Below are 17755 nucleotides of genomic sequence, written 5' to 3'. Positions count from 1 at the left end.
TCAGTCCCAACCCTCAAACTCAGCACCACCTTCCTAACCTGCAATCTTCTTCCTGACCTCTCTGCCCCCACCCCCACTCCAGCCTATCACCCTCACCTTATCACCCTCACCTTAACCTCCTTCCACCTATTGCATTTCCAACACCCCTCCCCCAAGTTCCTCCTCCCTTCCTTTTATCTTAGCCTGCTTGGCACACTTTCCTCATTCCTGAATGAGGCTCATGCCCGAAATGTCAATTCTCCTGCTCCTTGGATGCTGCCTGACCTGCTGCGCTTTTCCAGCAACTCAATTTCAGCATGAGTAACAAACCAGAGATAACAACTCTGTTTGTTCTAGCTCTCAGCTTCCACACTAGCTTCTTGAATTTCTCCCTTACATCCCATTCTGTTTCTCACTAATGTTGTTGGTACCTACATGTGCCACGACTTGGAGCTGCTCCACATCCACCCCCCTGTTTAGGATCCCAAAACCATGATACTGTACATCACGAACTCTGGCACCTGGGAGGCAACACATCAAACATGAGTCTCTCTCATTCCCACAGAACATCCTATCTACTCCCCCTAACGATCGAGTCCCCAATGATTAATGTTCTGCTCCTCTTCTCCCTTCATTTCTGAGCAACAGGGACAGACTCTGTGCCAGAGACCTGTGCCCCATGGCTTACATGTGCTAATTCATTCCCCCTCAACAGTATCCAAAACAGTATACTTGTTATTGAAGGAACCAACCACAGGGATCACTTCACTGTCTACCTTTTCCCTTTCCATTCCCTGACTGTAACCCATCTACCTTTTTCCTGTATCTGAGATGTGACTACCTCCCCTGTAACTCCTCTCAATAACCCCCTCAGCCTCCCAAATGATCTGAATTTCATCTAGCTCAAGCTTCAGTTCCTTAACTGGGCGGCACGGTAGCACAGTGGTTTACTCCCACAGTCCAAAGATGTGCAGGTCAGGTGAAATGGCCGTAGTGTTAGGTGAAGGGGTAAATGTCGTGGTATGGATGGCTTGTGAGTTGGTGTGGACTTGTTGGGCCGAAGGGCCTGTTTCTAGAGTTAGTAATCTAATCTGAGGTACTTCACACATAGTAAAATGATTCCAAATATTAATCGGTAAAAGCCATGTTATCATGCAAATATCATGGTCAGGTTCTGTGGGTGGCACGGTGGCACAGTGGTTAGCACTGCTGCCTCACAGCGCCATAGACCCGGGTTCAATTCCTGCCTCAAGTGACTGACTGTGGAGTTTGCACATCCTCCTCGTGTCTGTGTGGGTTTCCTCCGGTGCTCCGGTTTCCTCCCACAGTCCAAAAATGTGCAGGTTCGGTGAATTGGCTATGCTAAATTGCCCGTAGTGTTAGGTGTAGGGGAATGGCTCTGGGTGGGTGCGCTTTGGTGGGTCGGTGTGGACTTGTTGGGCTGAAGGGCCAGTTTCCACACTGTATGTCATCTAATCTAACATGGTTTCCGAAAAGCTGGAGTTGGGTGTATTTCCTGTAGATGCAGTCAGCAGGGATACTCATGGTGATCCTTATCTCTCACATTCTGGAGGGGGAGCATTCAGCTGCCCTGAACTCCATTCCCATCATTCTAAATTCCCAAAGAGACTATTGAAAAATAAAACTAATAACCTTACCAAATCGGTGCACAATACTTTTTCTGTTTTGAGGAGAAGGAGGATGGGAGACAAGTACTGGAGTTGGGACATCATGTTGCGGCTGTACAGGACATTAGTTAGGCCACTGTTGGAATATTGCATGCAATTCTGGTCTCCTTCTATTGGAAAGATGTTGTGAAACTTGAAAGATTTCAGAAAAGATTTACAAGGATGGTGCCAGGGTTGGAGGATTTGAGCTATAGGGAGAGGCTGAACAGGCTGGAGATGTTTTCGCTGGAGCATCGGAGGCTGAGGGGTGACCTTATAGAGGTTTACAAAATTATGAGGTGCACGGATAAGATAAATAGGCAAAGTCTTTTCCCTGGGGTCGGGGAGTCCAGACCTAGAGGGCATAGTTTTAGGGTGAGAGGGGAAAAGATATAAAAGAGCCCTAAGGGACAATGTTTTTGCGCAGGTGATGGTACGTGTATGGAATGAGCTGCCAGAGGAAGTGGTGAAGGCTGGTACAATTGCAACATTTAAGAGGCATTTGGATGGGTACATGAATAGGCAGGGTTTGGAGGGACATGGGCCGGGTGCTGGTCGGTGGGACGAGATTGGATTGGGATATCTGGTCTGCATGGATGAGTTGGACCGAAGGGTCTGTTTCCATGCTGTCCATCTCTGACTATGACTCTATGTTTCTAGTTAAGCAACCACACAAATGTATAATCTCACTTATTGAGCCATCCCATTTTCCTCCTGTTCAGCATGAACTCTACCAGTTCATGAGGTAAATTTTTACAGAATTTATTTAATGCCCAGCAGCCCCTGGTCTTCGCTGCAAAAATGGTGACTGCAGATTCACAAGGTAAGCTTTTTAATACGATATGGAATGTCTGTGTCTGAGGAATCGTAAATAGTGTTGAACATTGCACAATCATTGGTGAACATACCTATTCCTCACCTTATGATGGAGGGAAGGTCATTGATGAAGCAGCTGAAGGTGTTTGGGTCTAGGAATTTCTGCAGGGATAGCCTTCCCATCTGATTTCTGATTGGCATAGATGAGTCAGACTGAAGGGGCTATTTCCATTCTGTACAACTTTATCACTACATAAACATACTTAAACATACTTTTATCATGCCAAACTAAATAGAGTTAATGTTGATCCATAGCAGGTGATACTAGTCAGATGACAATAACTTGTGCATAAGGAAGATTTTAAGGAGCTCTTTAATCGGAAGGAGTAGAGATGAAATCCAGATGTTGAGACAGTTCAGTAACAGGATTGTTCCCAATTGTCAAATGTACTTTTGTTTTTGGAATGCTTACCTTCCATTTCATTTGACTTAATTCGATGAAATCGGTAATTTCGTCTAACATTTCACCAGCTGGTAACATTTATATCACAGCTGAATATCTAACACTTTCAGATCGAGTTTATAACACGAGTCACACCAATCCAAGCAACACAGATGAGAATTCAACATCGATAATTTGGAGGACAGTATGCCTGTGTCGGTTATTACGTTAACTGGGTGATGAGGAAATAGGATTTGTTGTGAAAGCAAATCAGAATAGAGGAAGAAATCTGGATAAAGCAAATGTGGAGTTAATAATCTGCTTTCAGAGTGAAATGGTGCTGGATATGAGGGTCGCGAGGTCACAATGGAATGAAATGATTGATTTACCAAATAAGAGCTGAGGCAGCGATGGATATAGGGGCCATTTCACAGATGGAAACAATGACTCTTGGTGACGATACGGACATGTGTTTGAATTGATCTCAGGCTCAATTCGGAAGTCACATGCAAACAGAAATCAGAGAAGTTCTCATTGACTCCATCGAGCTCACTGAGAGCCACAAAACATTTCCATGAAAGCACTGAGGATGTTGGCTCGTCCACGATATCCGACCCCATTCTTGAGCATGGGATCTCATCTGGCACTACGCTTTCTGATTGGAACCGATTCGTGGAAAGAAATGAATGACAAAAGGAAGTGATATCAGCATCATGCCGGGAGTACTGAATGGAAACACAGTCTTGCTGAAAAAACGCTTATAACCAAAGTACACAGATTTCTTTCACAGTATGTTATTTAATCTTTAAAATAGGAAACTTCTCAATTTTAAATTGTATCCAGATGTGTGTATCGGAGAATCCATGAGCAGGAGTTCACAGGAGCCTATCATTGCTGTTCCCACATTAGCATGCAGTGAATGATGAGACTTTCCTTCAGATTTTTGTTTGGCATTGGTTCACTGTCTGAGAAGAAATTATTTGGAATGAATTTCTTTTCTCAGGCTCATCTAATTTATCTTTTGGTTATGTTTTTTTTGTTCAACTTTCTTCGAACTGTTGCCCATTGCTAACAGCACTTTACTTTGCACTCAGTCTTTTTCTTGTTGCATCTTAGGGTTATTCCTTGCCCATTCGAAAAGGAGTGTTATCATGTTGCCTATCCTTTTCCTCTTTTCAGTCCCTTCCTCACGTTGACTCCTTGCTCCACTATCGGTTCTCAGTTACTTGGATTCATTCATCAATTGAATTATTTTTATCACTGGATAATTCATGACATACTTTAATTGCTCTCTGAAATTTTTCTGCATCATCACATAAATACATGCATTTGTGCAGCAGCTTAAGCTCCGCAGCATATATGAAAATTGTTCAAAGAGATAAAAATCATCCCAGCTCAAGGAAAAGCCAGCATTAAATGTATATGTAACATACACCGACCAGAGAAGGATAAAACTGGCGGATATAGCAAAGAGTAAAAAGACAATTGCGTCTGTTGTCTACCTCTGGTTCATTCTCTGTTTTTCTTTGACCCCTCAGTTCCTTACGTACTTTAATGGCCTCAAGGATATGTCTGACAGTCAGCATGTTAATAAAAAGAATAAAAGTGAATGGGAACAATGGTGTTAAAAAATATTCAAAGTATTTAAAACTTGCCCACCGAGGGTCGTTATAATAACTGTAGCTGGAATAACAATACCATGGAACATTGTTGATGATTGTTCGAGGTTCATATCGAAAATAGTTGGGAATGTTCTTCAAAGAAAAAAAAATCCACATTGTTGCTAGAACTCTCGTTGCAGTTTTCTCTGTGCAATACATAGCTTTCATCTGATGAAAACAAATGGCGACAAATCGATCAAAAGAAAAAGCGACAGTGAACCAGACAGAACAATCAGTTGCTATGAAGTTCAGGACATTGGTAACACGGCAAACATGAACGATGTCCAGGAAACATTGTGGATAATAATAGTAGCGAAACCAACTAATTATGATTTCAAAGAAAATGAACAGTAGGTCAGACACTGCCATAGTTACCAGATAGCAAGTGCTGCATTTAGAAAGACCACACTTATCCCGACACAGGAATATAATCACCACTAGACTAACTGTTAGGGAGATAAAGGAAACAATAGAGACTTGAAGTTACTGATCAAATATTCTTTGGTTGAGTACAAACTGTAAGGAATAGTTTTCACACAATGATAATTGTTGTTCCATGCCACATCAAGATAAAGAATTATAACCACAACATCAAAGCTTCTGAAAATGAATCAAATGCACTTACAAAATAGATAGGGAAGAACATTTACAACAATAAACCTCTGAATGATGGATTTCAGATAAAGGAAAATTGAGAGAGATTAGGTTTATTCTTTGTGTTAGAGAAGATTAAGAGATGACCTTACAGAGGAGTTCATAATTCTGAACAATTTTGACAGGATAAATAATGATATTTCAATCATTGGTGTGTAAATAACTAGGGATTACATCTTCAGGATTATCAGCAAGAGAGATGGTAGTAAGATTAGGAGAAAGTTCTTTACCCAAAGAGTTGATTGGAATTGGAATGTCCTGCCTGGGAGAGTGACGGAAGTGGATTCCATTGGAGCTCTCAAAAAGGTGCAGAATATATTTGTGAAAGTGATGAAATTGGATTGCTACAGAGATACAGATGGATAATGGGACGTGCAGGGGAGCTCATTAGGTAGCCAGTACAGAAAAGGTGGGTAAAGTGGCCTCCCACAATTCTATGATTCTTTACCATGAGCAGCGGATCAATCCCAGAAACACGGTCATGTACTGGAGGTTTTATTGGAATCAGCAGTGGCGATTTCATCCACTATGAGGTGACTTAGAATGGCTGGAGATTCCCTTTACACCACCATCCACACAAAAACACTTGGATCTGTAAAATAAAGAAGGGGTGACACCTCATGCAGATATTGACTGCGAAATTTCTGTATTCAGTTTTGGAGCCTCCACAGCTCAGATCCCCTCTAGAATTGTACATCTGCACTGTAGGAACTAAACGCATGGGCCATTGAAACACACTGCAGTGTCCTGAAATGCATGGCCTCTGCAATATGAAGAAACAAATGATGAGATATTGAGTTCTTCCTTCAGAATATCCTGACAATCTGAACTACAAGTATTCAGCAGTGAATACCACCACCATAGCCCAGATTGGATACCCAGCACAATCAGAAGTGCTTCAATATTTGCTATGGCCTTCCCTCGCCACCCCCCACCCCTCCCACACGCCAAAGACTGTACACCATAGCCCTCGTTCAAATAAAATATGATTTTATGTAGTATTGGTCATTGCAACTTCCCAGTTTAGAAATCACACTCTATGTCTGAGATTAAGCAAAGCTTTCTGCCTGATGTCGTCTCACACACCAAAGCTCCTCTGCTAGGCGTCACCTTGTGAATGGAAATCCCCCTCTCTGATTTAGAGCACATAACAGGGCTAAGAACCACAAATTTTAACCAGCATGTTCAATGGAAATCACCAGAATTGGACCATAGCTTTTTCCAAGAAACCCCATTATATCATTGCTTGGTATCAGGATATCCTTCCATGGATTCAGGCCAATGCTGAAAATTAGGGGAAACAGTGATTGACTGGTCTTATCAAGAGTCTATAAATTCAGAGATCTAATGTCCCAGTGACAAATGATGTAAATTGAATTGATAAAAATATGGGTTTGAGAGTCTAAAGTCACCCGTTAAACTGGTTCAGAAATACCCTTGTGCAGATATGGAAATAGTGATTATTTATAAAATGTAATCACGTCATGGCCTATAATCTGGCCAAATGTTCATTATCCAGCTCTATTTGCCTTTCTGAGGGTGCTGCAGATCTGTCTTTTTGAACGTCTGCATTAATTCTGAGTGCAGGACAACCCAGTGTTCTTGGAGGGAGTTGCAGAATTTTTGCCCAGCAAAGGTGATGGAACAACGATATATTCTGAATTCAGAATGAAAGCTAACGGGCATGTGATGATGGTTCTATGCTACACTTGTTTGACGGGGTACTGGAGATCATGCATTTGTGAGTTGAGACTTAAACTCTAACTATTTTGAATTTTGTAGGTGGTATTCATTGTTGGTCATGGTGTCATTGGTGAAGGCAGTGACTACTGAATGTGGTGATTGACATGCCAATGAATCGACTGTTTGTCCTACACAGTGTGGTATTTTGTGAATTGTTACAATTGAGCTGCTGTCAGCCAGACACATGGACAGCATTCCATTCCACCGCTGAGCTATGCATTCTGGGTGGCAGACATGGATTGGTGAGACAGGTAGGGAGCTTATTGCCATTGTAATTAAAGTGCCTAACATACTTCTGTTACTACAGCTCTTGTATTGGTCATCATGCATTCAGAGATAGTAATCCAATGGGAGATTAGTAGATTCTCACTGTTTGGAGACAATCATTGCCTACCACTTGTGGGATGTGAATGTTACTGTCTATTATCAGATCTTATCTCACTGTATATGAACAAATTCAAATGTCAAACAACATCGGGTTATAGTACAACAGGCTTTCACAAGTTTTCAGAGCACTACTCCTTCATCACGTGAAGCAGAGTAGCTTTCCTCCACTTCACCTGAAAAAGGAGCAACTCTCGAAATTCTTGGGGTTGCAAATAAACCTGTTGAACAATAATCTTGTATTGTGGGACTTCAGTTTGTCCATCCCAGTGCAACACGGGCACCTTCACAACACTGTATAGGGACAGAGACCTCTTCATTATTTAAGAAAGTAAATGATGCTGAACATTGTACAATTAAGAGCAAACATCTCCACTTTGGAAATGACAATGCGGGGAAGGGCACTGGCGAGGCAGCTGCAGATTTTGGGGTCTAGGACATGACTCTGAAGAATTCCGATGGAGATGTACAATAGCTGAGGTGATGGCACTCTTACAGACTGAACCATCTTCATTTGCAGTCCGTATGAAAACAATGAAATCTCATTGACTCTTTTTTGAGGGCTCATTATTGTGAATGTGTTCATTTTAAGAGCTGAATATTTTTCCAGTCATTAAAATGTAACTGTAAAAGTAGGTGCATCTGGTTGAGGAACAGACCAAGGTTCTGTGAATGCAATCAAACAATCCTGAGATTGGGGCATGACAGACTTAACATGTCATTATGTTGGAAAGTCAGAGGCTCTAGTACAATAAAAATAGCAACGAGAGACAGAATATTGGCTTGTTTGTAGAGAAGAGAATGTTTGCCATTATCACAAAGAGAACTGCTCACAATTCTGGAAATGAACATTGTGAGCTGAATTAGTGACAGAGAATACAGATTGCAGGCTGAATCAAATATTTATGATGAAGGTAAAATAATTCATTCACGAATTTCTATATTTAGTTTGTCACATTCACAAGGTGTGTGAGAGTATAAACATACACACACATCTTGAATTTTGCTGAGAGAAATTTGAATACTGTACTAAAGTTGGATATGAAATGTCAAAGGATTTTCGGATGCAAAACATGGAAATGTTCCTTCCATGAATGAGAGACCATACTGGCGCCATTAATATGGAATGCTCATTCAGGGTTCGAAAATGTGGCAATAGAAGAGGCTTGGCTGATAGATTAATATTTAAAACTTTCAGAATTCTGGATTGTTAATCCTATGTAATGCTCTCCAACTCAATTATTAATCATAGTCATAAGATTACAGGTACTGAAGTTAGGTATTTGTTGAAACAATTTTATTCGACTTTAGTATTTTCATTTTGATACATTGCCTTAAAACTGGTTGGCGCACATTTCTCATTGAAACATCGTCCTCCCATGAAGGATATATATCACAAAACAAAGAGCAGAACTCACTGAAATTTTAGGTGTGGAAAAATTGTGAATTATCGATTGAGAAACTGTTTATCAAAACCTAATTAGGATCAGACTTGAAATAGTGTGAACACATCCAGCCCTATATCCATCCTTACTAATGTCAAGCCAATAAATTAGAGATACTAGGTCCCACAGCTTGCCTTAATCTTGCTTGAAGATTAATCAGTCCCAACTATTTGGACAATAGTTAACATGTCCATGGGACATTTCACTGAATTAACATTGCTGCTCTGCCATTTTCCCTTTCTGAAATTAATCACATCAGTTTATATCCATTTTGGAAACTTTTACGAAACATAGGGGAAGAGTTTCCCATTTGTACTCCACGATGTTTCTGTGTTCTGGACCAGACCACAATTTCTCAAACCATATCAGGAAATAACCGAGACTCTAATTTTTATCTCATTTAAATTTAAGTATAAGACATTGTATTCCAGATGTGACTTGATTGGTCAAACACTCGGCTTTAAACAAAAGCTCAATTTATTCTTCCACCATAGTTAAAGTAGAAACCAAAAAAATTGATATAACTTTAACTGTCGAAATTCTTAACAAATTGTTATATTATTTAATGATGACTCTTCAATTGTACCAACACAGCAGCATTCCCACAAACATAGTTGGTGAAGGCAAGTTCATCAAAATATTTTTCCCTCATTTGCTGTCTCCTCCAATCTCAGAAGCAACGCTAATGGAATGAATCTAGCAGCAGAGAGAGGGACTGCAAGCTTTTTGCAGCAGCAACAGTGGAGTGAAAGCTGTGTCCAGCAGTTTCAATCCAAAGCTCAAACTTCAATAATTGTCAGCCCTGGGTTTGTTAGAGTCCGATTCCACTCACTCATTCTTCTTTTGCCTACTTGAAAAAAGCATTTAATTACTGTTTTCCACGGAGCAGTCAAATTGGCACCAAATTTCCGAACATTTCTTCAAAAGAAACCGGACAGAACAAATTTCTCTTCAAGGCAGATGTCATGACAATTGTCAGCTCCATCAGTGGACACAACAGAATTATCAGTTGGACAACATAAAAGGACAACAGCATCAAAGGGCAAAGTGAGAAACATTCTGTTTGTGAAAGTTATTTGATTCTCTTTGGGACAGCTACTGACACAGCACTCCAGATCTCAGCATTTGTACTTTTAAAGTCTGCACCACAGTATTGTGCATCTTTTGACAAATGGCGCAGTTTACATGATTTTTTGACAATCAAATAATTTCAAAAAAACACATCACAGTTGGAACTCTGCACTCAGTACCCCTCTGAGTGAACTGTTCTTACAAATATCACACCTCCTCACGTCTACTGACTGCTGCAAACACGCAAGATCATTGAAGCCATTCGTGCTGATCCTCACTTATCACTCCATAACCTGCTGAACCCTGTTGTATCTGGGCTCCTATTTGAAGCAAGCTGCCTAAGCAAGATCCACCAACACAATTCCTTTCCATCAAGGAATGGGAAACACCAGGTGTCACTAGGAAGTGGGTTGTTACAAAACCCATCTGACCGATAACAGGCATTAAACTAACACAGAGAGAGCGTGGTCTTGCTAAACACTTTCTCGAACAGTCAGGACTGAAGCTCAGCAAACCTCTATCAACGTGGCATCAATGCAAACCGATTCTGCGCAGTACAGAGAAACACACAATGCTGCACATTACCGAGGAGCCTCCTAAACAGCAAAATATTCACTTTAAACTCCGTGAGCGAGGGAAATATCATCTGTCATTGAGATTTGCCTTGCTAAATGGAAATAAAATAATTAGCAATCGTACAGTGGAAATCAGCATGGTTTAGTCCAGGGATTCATACAATTGAAGAAGTTGTTACAGGACTTACCAGGAATGCCAACAATGGCAAGAATGGTATAGTATATTTTTTCAATTACTTGTCTTACAGGATACATTTTGTACTTTGTGAAACAACCTTCCCTTCCTGCTGCTGGCAAATTGTTGGAATCAGAAAATTGAGGAATTGGACTTTATATTGGGTGGTATCTCCGAAGGGGAAACTTTGAGTACACCTGGTTATGAGAACAGGTTTATTTTAATGACATGATGTCATTGAGATTTATGTCTGTGATTGAATATTCAAAAGACTGGATCCTATGAGGTCTAAAACATTAATTGCAATTTGTCTTCAAACGACAATACTTGCATCATTTCATGTGCTATCAGCTCAATGAATATCTAATTTATTTGATATTCTTTTCAATGATGACCTTCATTTTGCTGAGGCTATTCAGCCACTCAATACCTCATGGTGTAGAGCTCCTTGAGAATTGTTGCACTGTTATAGCATTGCTTTCCTCGTTATTTCAGCTTTACATCTCATTTGGGAAATCCTCTGTGTGAATAAGCACTCAGATACAGAGCGTGAAGCTGATACTGACCACACCAATAACTGGAGTGAACACCGGGTCACATTTCCTCAAATCGAAGACAAAAAAAAATTCAGAACCTTGATCTCAGAATCATAGAATGATTGCATCATACAGAACAGAGCTGGCCCATAGATCCACTCAGCTTGTAAAATTACACAAAAAAGCTACAACAAATCTCACTCCCCAACATTTTGTCTTGAATTTTCAGTGTTCATCCAAGTGCATCTTAAAGGTTTTGAGTTTTCCCACCTTAGTTACTGTTATGATGCTGTCATGTTTTTTGAGAAGAGAGGTCATAAAGGCAGAGGTTCTGAAGAGGTTTAGTTTAACAATGGAAGGGGAGTGGCCAGTTTTCTCAGTTCAGTAATTTTCTAGTTTTAAATTAAATCACACTAGATGTGTGATTCCAGGCAGAGTGGCATGTTTCAGTAAAACAATCCTCTGACTTACTCTGAAACCACTTTCTGGATGTTATTCCCTCCTTCCTGTTCGAATCTGTTTGAATTAACCTTTATTTCCCCGAGTGTATTTATGTGATGTTCCTGTATTGGAACAGGTAATTAGTAATAGTTACTGTATCAGGTCACTTAAGCTTTCCAATAGTTATGTTTTCGAAATTCTGCTTTCATTTGTTCGTGTCTCAGCTGCAGTGTTTACATACATTCTGTTTTGCTAAAACCAAATAATTTGACCAATGACATCACACCTGGAGCACCCACTTCACATCTGCCTTTAAAATTAAAACAAAAGTTAGGGTCGAGGCTACCTTCTCAAAATATTTTGAGGTCTGGCATGGTCCGTAAGTTACCCTCCCAGGCAAAATAGTGCTGACCCCTACCATCCTCTCGGTGTTGTGTCCCCTCAGGGGAAGGGCAAGGTTGCGAAGGTGAGACCCTCTTGGTAATCTCAGGCAGTATGGGAACTGATTTCCAGCATCCATAGTTCATTCGGTTTTTGTTTTGTCTCAATGTTAATTCTGTTTCTCGCTCTCCAGATGATGCCAGACCTGATGAATATCTGCAGCATTTTCTACTTTTGTTTCAGAGATCTCCTTGTGCTGGGAGTTGATATCTTTGCGATGACTAATGGAGTCCTTCGCTCCTATTTCCAGAACTGGGACTTTGTGCAGCACTCAACATCCTCAGGACCAGACATTCATTGAACGCCTAGAGTAATATTATGTATAACTTCATGAACAACAAACTCTCAGATCTAAGCTGTGAAAAGAAGATTGATCACCGCTAAAAAGGGTGTATCGTAACTCCATATAGATTAGAACACACCTTAATACTGGAGATTGAACACAATAAACCTGCTGTCAGATTTTTACTCACCAGAAAAACATTACAATCTACTTTTGTGAAATGCTGAGGAGAACGATGAAATATATCACACTGTGTTAACTGTTTGAAAATATTTCAAAATGATAACACTTTTTCACTTTGCCATTAATTAAATAACAAACCACAATAAACATTGAGAAAAGATTCCTTATATACTCGAACCAACAATTTCAATGAAGAACCAATTTTCTCCGCCCCCCCCCCCCCCACCTAGTGAGAGACAGTATAGTTCTGCAGTGATAGCTCGTTTCAGTACTGCATATTCTTCAAAAACGTGCCAATACTGTACTGTGCTCTGAAGCAACACGTTACTCCTGTGAGGATCTTAGCTTGATATTTTGTAGAATTCTTGGCTTACAAAAAGGATCATGTTTTCAACTTAGTCAATAAAACAAACGCTCTCAAAGATGGAATTCGGGAAATTTCCCTCAACCTGAGCAAGTGTTCACCATAGAGTAAATTCTTTGTCAATTTAAATCAAGACTTTTAAGAACAACTCAGTGTATTTAGCCACGTACCTGAAACACCAACCACAGGGAGAATCGTATAGATTATTTTTAGGATATGCTGAATTGGTCGATGTTCTTTGTCAGTGAATTACTGTTCCCCTTTGTGCTGTTAACTCTCTTTCTGCAAAAGAAACTGAACTGTTTAATTGTCAGAGCCTTTACGTTATCCAATGCAGGATTCCACAGTGAGATTCAGTTTGAAACATTTGGTAAACTTGGTATTTTAGGTAATTGACAAACTGGTTGCAAAAGTCCAATTCGTACTTGCTGAGGTATTGCATTTACTTCAGAGGTTGAACTGAGCAACCCAAAGCAGTGAACAATTCTCCTTGCAGTAAGCAACTAATGCTTACTGATTCTGAATGCTTATGATCCATTATACATCACCAGACTTTCAATTAGATAGAGTCAGAGTCAGAGACATGTACAGCATGGAAACAGACCCTTCGGTTCAACCTGTCCATGCCGACCAGATATCCCAACCCAATAGAGTCTCACTTGCCAGCAACCGGCCCATAACTCTCCAAACCCTTCCCATTCGTATACCCATCCAAATGCCTCTTAAATGTTGCAACTGTATCAGCCTCCACCACTTCCTCTGGCAGCTCATTCCATATATGTATCACCCTGTGTGTGAAAAAGTTGCCCCCTATGTCTCATTTACATCTTTCCCCTTTCACCCTAAACCTATGCCCTCTAGTTCTGGACTCCCCGAAACCAGGGGGAAAAAAAAAAAACTTTGTCTATTTATCCTATCCATGCCCTTCATAAATTTTGTAAACCTGTATAAGGTCACCTCTCAGCCGCCATCGCTCCAGGGAAAACAGCCTCAGACTGATCAGCTTCTCCCTTGGCAACATCCTTGTGAATCCCTTGCAAGTTTCACAACATCTTTCCAATACGAAGTAGACCAAAATTGCACACAATATTCCAACAGTGGCCTAACCAATGTCCTGTACAGCCACAACATGACCTCCCAACTGTTGGACTCAATACTCTGACCAATAAAATAAAGCATACCAAACACATTCTTAATTATCCTATCTATATATCCTATTCAAATATCTCAGCAAGAGGCCCAGCAATTACTTCCCTCGCTTCTCAGAGAGTTCTAGGGTATACTTGACCAGGTCCAGGGGATTTATCCATCTTTATGCGTTTTAAGACATCCAGCTTCTCTTCCTCTGTAATATGGACATTTTTTTAAGATATCGAAGTCTATTTTCCCACATTCTATATGTTCCATGTCTTTCTGCACAGTAAACATTGATGCAACATAGTCCTTCAACATCTCCCCTCATCGCCTGCAGGTGCACAAAGATTGTTTTTGTGATCTTTGAGGGGCCCTATTCTCTCCTTGGTTACTCTTTTGTCCTTGATGCATTTATAGAATTCCTTTGGATTCTCCCCAACCCTATTTGCCGGAGCTCTCTCACATCCCCTTTTTGCCCTCCTGATTTCCCTTATTAGGTATATTTGGGAATCTGAAACAAGGATAGAACGTCAGAGAAAGGGGCAGATTATTTGGGACAGATGAGCAGACAGCACTTCATTCTAACGTCAGTGAACCTTTAATATTGTCAATCCCTGAGGATACTCATCTGAATCCATTTCTCCGGTATCCTCACACAGTCCAAAGATGTGCAGATTAGATACCTCGGCCATACTAAATTACCCATAATATTCAGGGATGTGTAGGTAAAATGGATCATACATGGGAAATACAGGATTACAGGGTAAGGGGGTGAGTCTAGGTGGGATGCCTTTTGGGCCGAATCAAGTTTCCACATCAATTCTATGCTGCTTCACCTCTGCCTCTGAGGTAGATGATCATCTGACCCAGTATCCCCTTCAATGGGTCATAGAGCCGGAGAGATGTACAGCACGGAAACAGACCTTCGGTCCAACTCGTCCATGCCTACGAGACATCCTAAGTTAATTTGCCAGCAGTTTGGCCAATATCCTTTTAAATCCTCCCAATCCATTTACCTATCCAGATGCCTTTTAAATGTTGTAATTGTACCAGCCTCCACCACTTCCTCTGGCAGCTCAATTCATACACGCACCACCCTCTGCATGAAAAGGTTGCCCCTAAGTTCCCTTTTAAACTTTTTCCCTCTCTTCTTAAACCTATAACCTCTAGATCTGAATCCCCAAATCCAAGAAAAATATTTGCCCTATTAATGCTCTTCACGATTTTATAAACTTCTAATGTCACCCCTCAGTCCCAACCTCTCCATATGGCTCAAACCCTCCAACCCTGGCAACATCCTGGTAAATCTTTTCTGAAACTTTTCAAGTTTTACAGTATCCTTTTGACAGGGAGACTGGAATTGCACACAATATTCAAAAAGTGGCCTAACCAATGTCCTGTACAGCTGCAACATGTCTTTGCAACTCCTATACTCAATGCATCATCAGGTCTATTTGAAGGAAAGAACTGTCCATACTGGAGATTTCAAAACTAATACAGAAAATGTTGGTGAAATTCGGCAGGTCTGGCATCTGTGGGGAGAAAGCAGAGTCAAACTCTTGGGTGTAATGATTCTTTTTCAGAACTGAAGATTTCTGATGCTAATGATGGCTGGCCTGTGGAGTTTCGCCAGAAATTCGTGTTTTCATTTTCGTCACGTTCAATTACTTATGATCACGGTCTTGTTAAATGCGTTTGAGAATTGAGAGCCATTCAGTCGCACAGCGATGGTGGTATAGTGCTAAGTATAGCTCCCTTCCAAGCAGTTAACCCGCGTTTGATTCCCAGACATCACAGGGTGGTGCTTTCAAAGCCATTTTGCACAGAAGAACTTGAAGATGAACTGGCATTATCACCTTACTTTCTCTGAAAGTATATGAATGTTTTATTCTGTGAGAAAACAAAACCATCCAGATTGCTCCTCACTTGTCATGACGATGGTTTCTATGAATTGCAGCGTGGAAGTGGGCAACAAAACTCAGCAACTCTGAAGTTTACCCCTCTGCAGCTTCCCAATTCTTATTTAAATGTTAATTGCAGCACAGCAATTTTTTTCGAAAAGTGAGACACTGCTCCTGTTGGGAACCTCAAATAATCACACAAGCTGCTGGAAACATTGAACAGTTCCAACAGCGTCTATTGAGAAGGGGAGGGAGGATTAATGTGTGAGATCTATTCAAGGTTAAAATAAACTCTAACCAGAGATCCTGAGTTTTACCTTTTTACATAAATTAACTCTTTCTTTATTCCTACTAATGCTCTTTCACACTAATGCTCTTTCTTTACGAAATTCTGCTCAATATTGAACAAAACGTATCCAAACAATATTCTTTATTTTGTACAATCGGTTGTTTTATTTCTCGGGGCAAAAGTGAGGACTACAGATGCTGGAAACCAGAGTTTAGATCAGAGTGGTGCTGGAAAAGCCCAGCGGGTCAGGCAGCATCCGAGGAGCAGGAAAATCGACTTTTTGTCTGAAACGTCGATTTTCCTGTTTTATTTCCCAATCGTGTGCATCAATCTGAGTGCTTTGTGTACAGAGAGAGTCTTTTTGCTCACATTGAGCTGCTTCATTACCCCGACAGACCCTGAACATTTCCGTGAGTTGGTTGCAGTTCCCGCTTGCGGCCAGTAGCTGTCACTAACCTGTGGACAGTGAAGTTCCCGGATCAGAGATTAAAAACAACACAGTAATTATTCCCACTTTGTGTTGGACGGTGTGCAGGAGAAATAATAAGGGTGGGGACCACTGCTATTACAGTTTTAGGGGTGGGAAAGGGATTGGAAACGTCCGAAAGATAGTAGAAATGGACATATGGACAGCGTCTATGGTTAAAATGAATATATAACTACAAATTAATACATGTGGAGATGTTACATAAGTGCAAGGTCTGGATTGCATGCTCGAGTCAGCCTTGCCCGACTGCGGCCTGTCAGGTGACAAAAGGTGAACAGATTACCACAGCACAATGTGGGGGTCAGCAGCAATCCAGAAGACAATTGTGGCAGAGTCTGATTAGTTAATGTAGGCTCAGTGCGATTGGTTATGTAAATATAACGGGGGTAGAGCCTGGCTTTTAGAACATAACTCACTGAGTACTCTCACTGTTCGTGGTTTTCAGGGTTGGTGGCTCTGATAGCTACAGCTTTTGTTTGCAAATAAAGACTTATTATCTTGAGGAATTCTCTGCGTCTCCTGGTCATTCCTAAAAAGATATTATCAACCATAACATGCTAATTAATCCAGGAGAATCAATGCATTCGTTAAGAATCCCGCCCAATTTAAATACAAACCTCTGGGCTGCGTGAGAGAGGAAAATATAAAATAAAATCAGTAGCGGCCGCCCGGCCCCACTTACCGGCAAGATGACATGTTCAGGGAAAGGAGTGGGGCCAAAGCGGAACCTCTCCTCTCCCTCCACCCCCAATGTCCACCATCATTACCTTCAGGAACAGGACTTTACTGACACAGTCCACTCTCCCTCCATCCCCCAATATCCACCATCATTACCTTCAGGAACGGTAGTTTGTTGACACAGCCCGCTCTCCCTCTGAGCCTTTTCCTTTCTGGGTGGGACCGCCGCCATTTTAGCTCCAGGCCCCGCCCCCTCCCCCGCCGCGCGCGAGCTGGCGGTTAACGGCCGCCTCGTGCCCCGAGTGACCGTTAGCAGCTGCTTCAGAAGATAAACTCTTTAAAGAGAAACAACCATTTCAGGAGAGAAAACAGAAACACAAAAGGGCCGACTTCGGTGTCGCCAAAC

General features: G+C 41.1%; 1 long non-coding RNA gene across 1 annotated transcript; it reads right to left on the bottom strand.

Moving 5' to 3' along the window:
- Positions 1 to 5499: 5499 nt before the first annotated feature.
- On the bottom strand, positions 5500 to 17409 carry LOC148138484 (uncharacterized). Its single transcript, XR_015753978.1, has 3 exons — positions 17354 to 17409; positions 13031 to 13142; positions 5500 to 5811 (listed from the first exon to the last, which is right to left on the bottom strand). It is a non-coding gene; the product is annotated as an uncharacterized LOC148138484 (long non-coding RNA).
- Between the last annotated feature and the right edge of the window lie 346 nt (positions 17410 to 17755).

Source organism: Chiloscyllium plagiosum, unplaced genomic scaffold, assembly GCF_037043375.1.
Source record: "Chiloscyllium plagiosum isolate Xiang-an unplaced genomic scaffold, Cpla_swu_hap1 HiC_scaffold_40, whole genome shotgun sequence".
NCBI lineage: Eukaryota > Metazoa > Chordata > Chondrichthyes > Orectolobiformes > Hemiscylliidae > Chiloscyllium > Chiloscyllium plagiosum.
The sequence above is the reverse complement of the archived record's forward strand: the minus strand, read 5'-3'. Positions and strand labels throughout refer to the sequence as shown.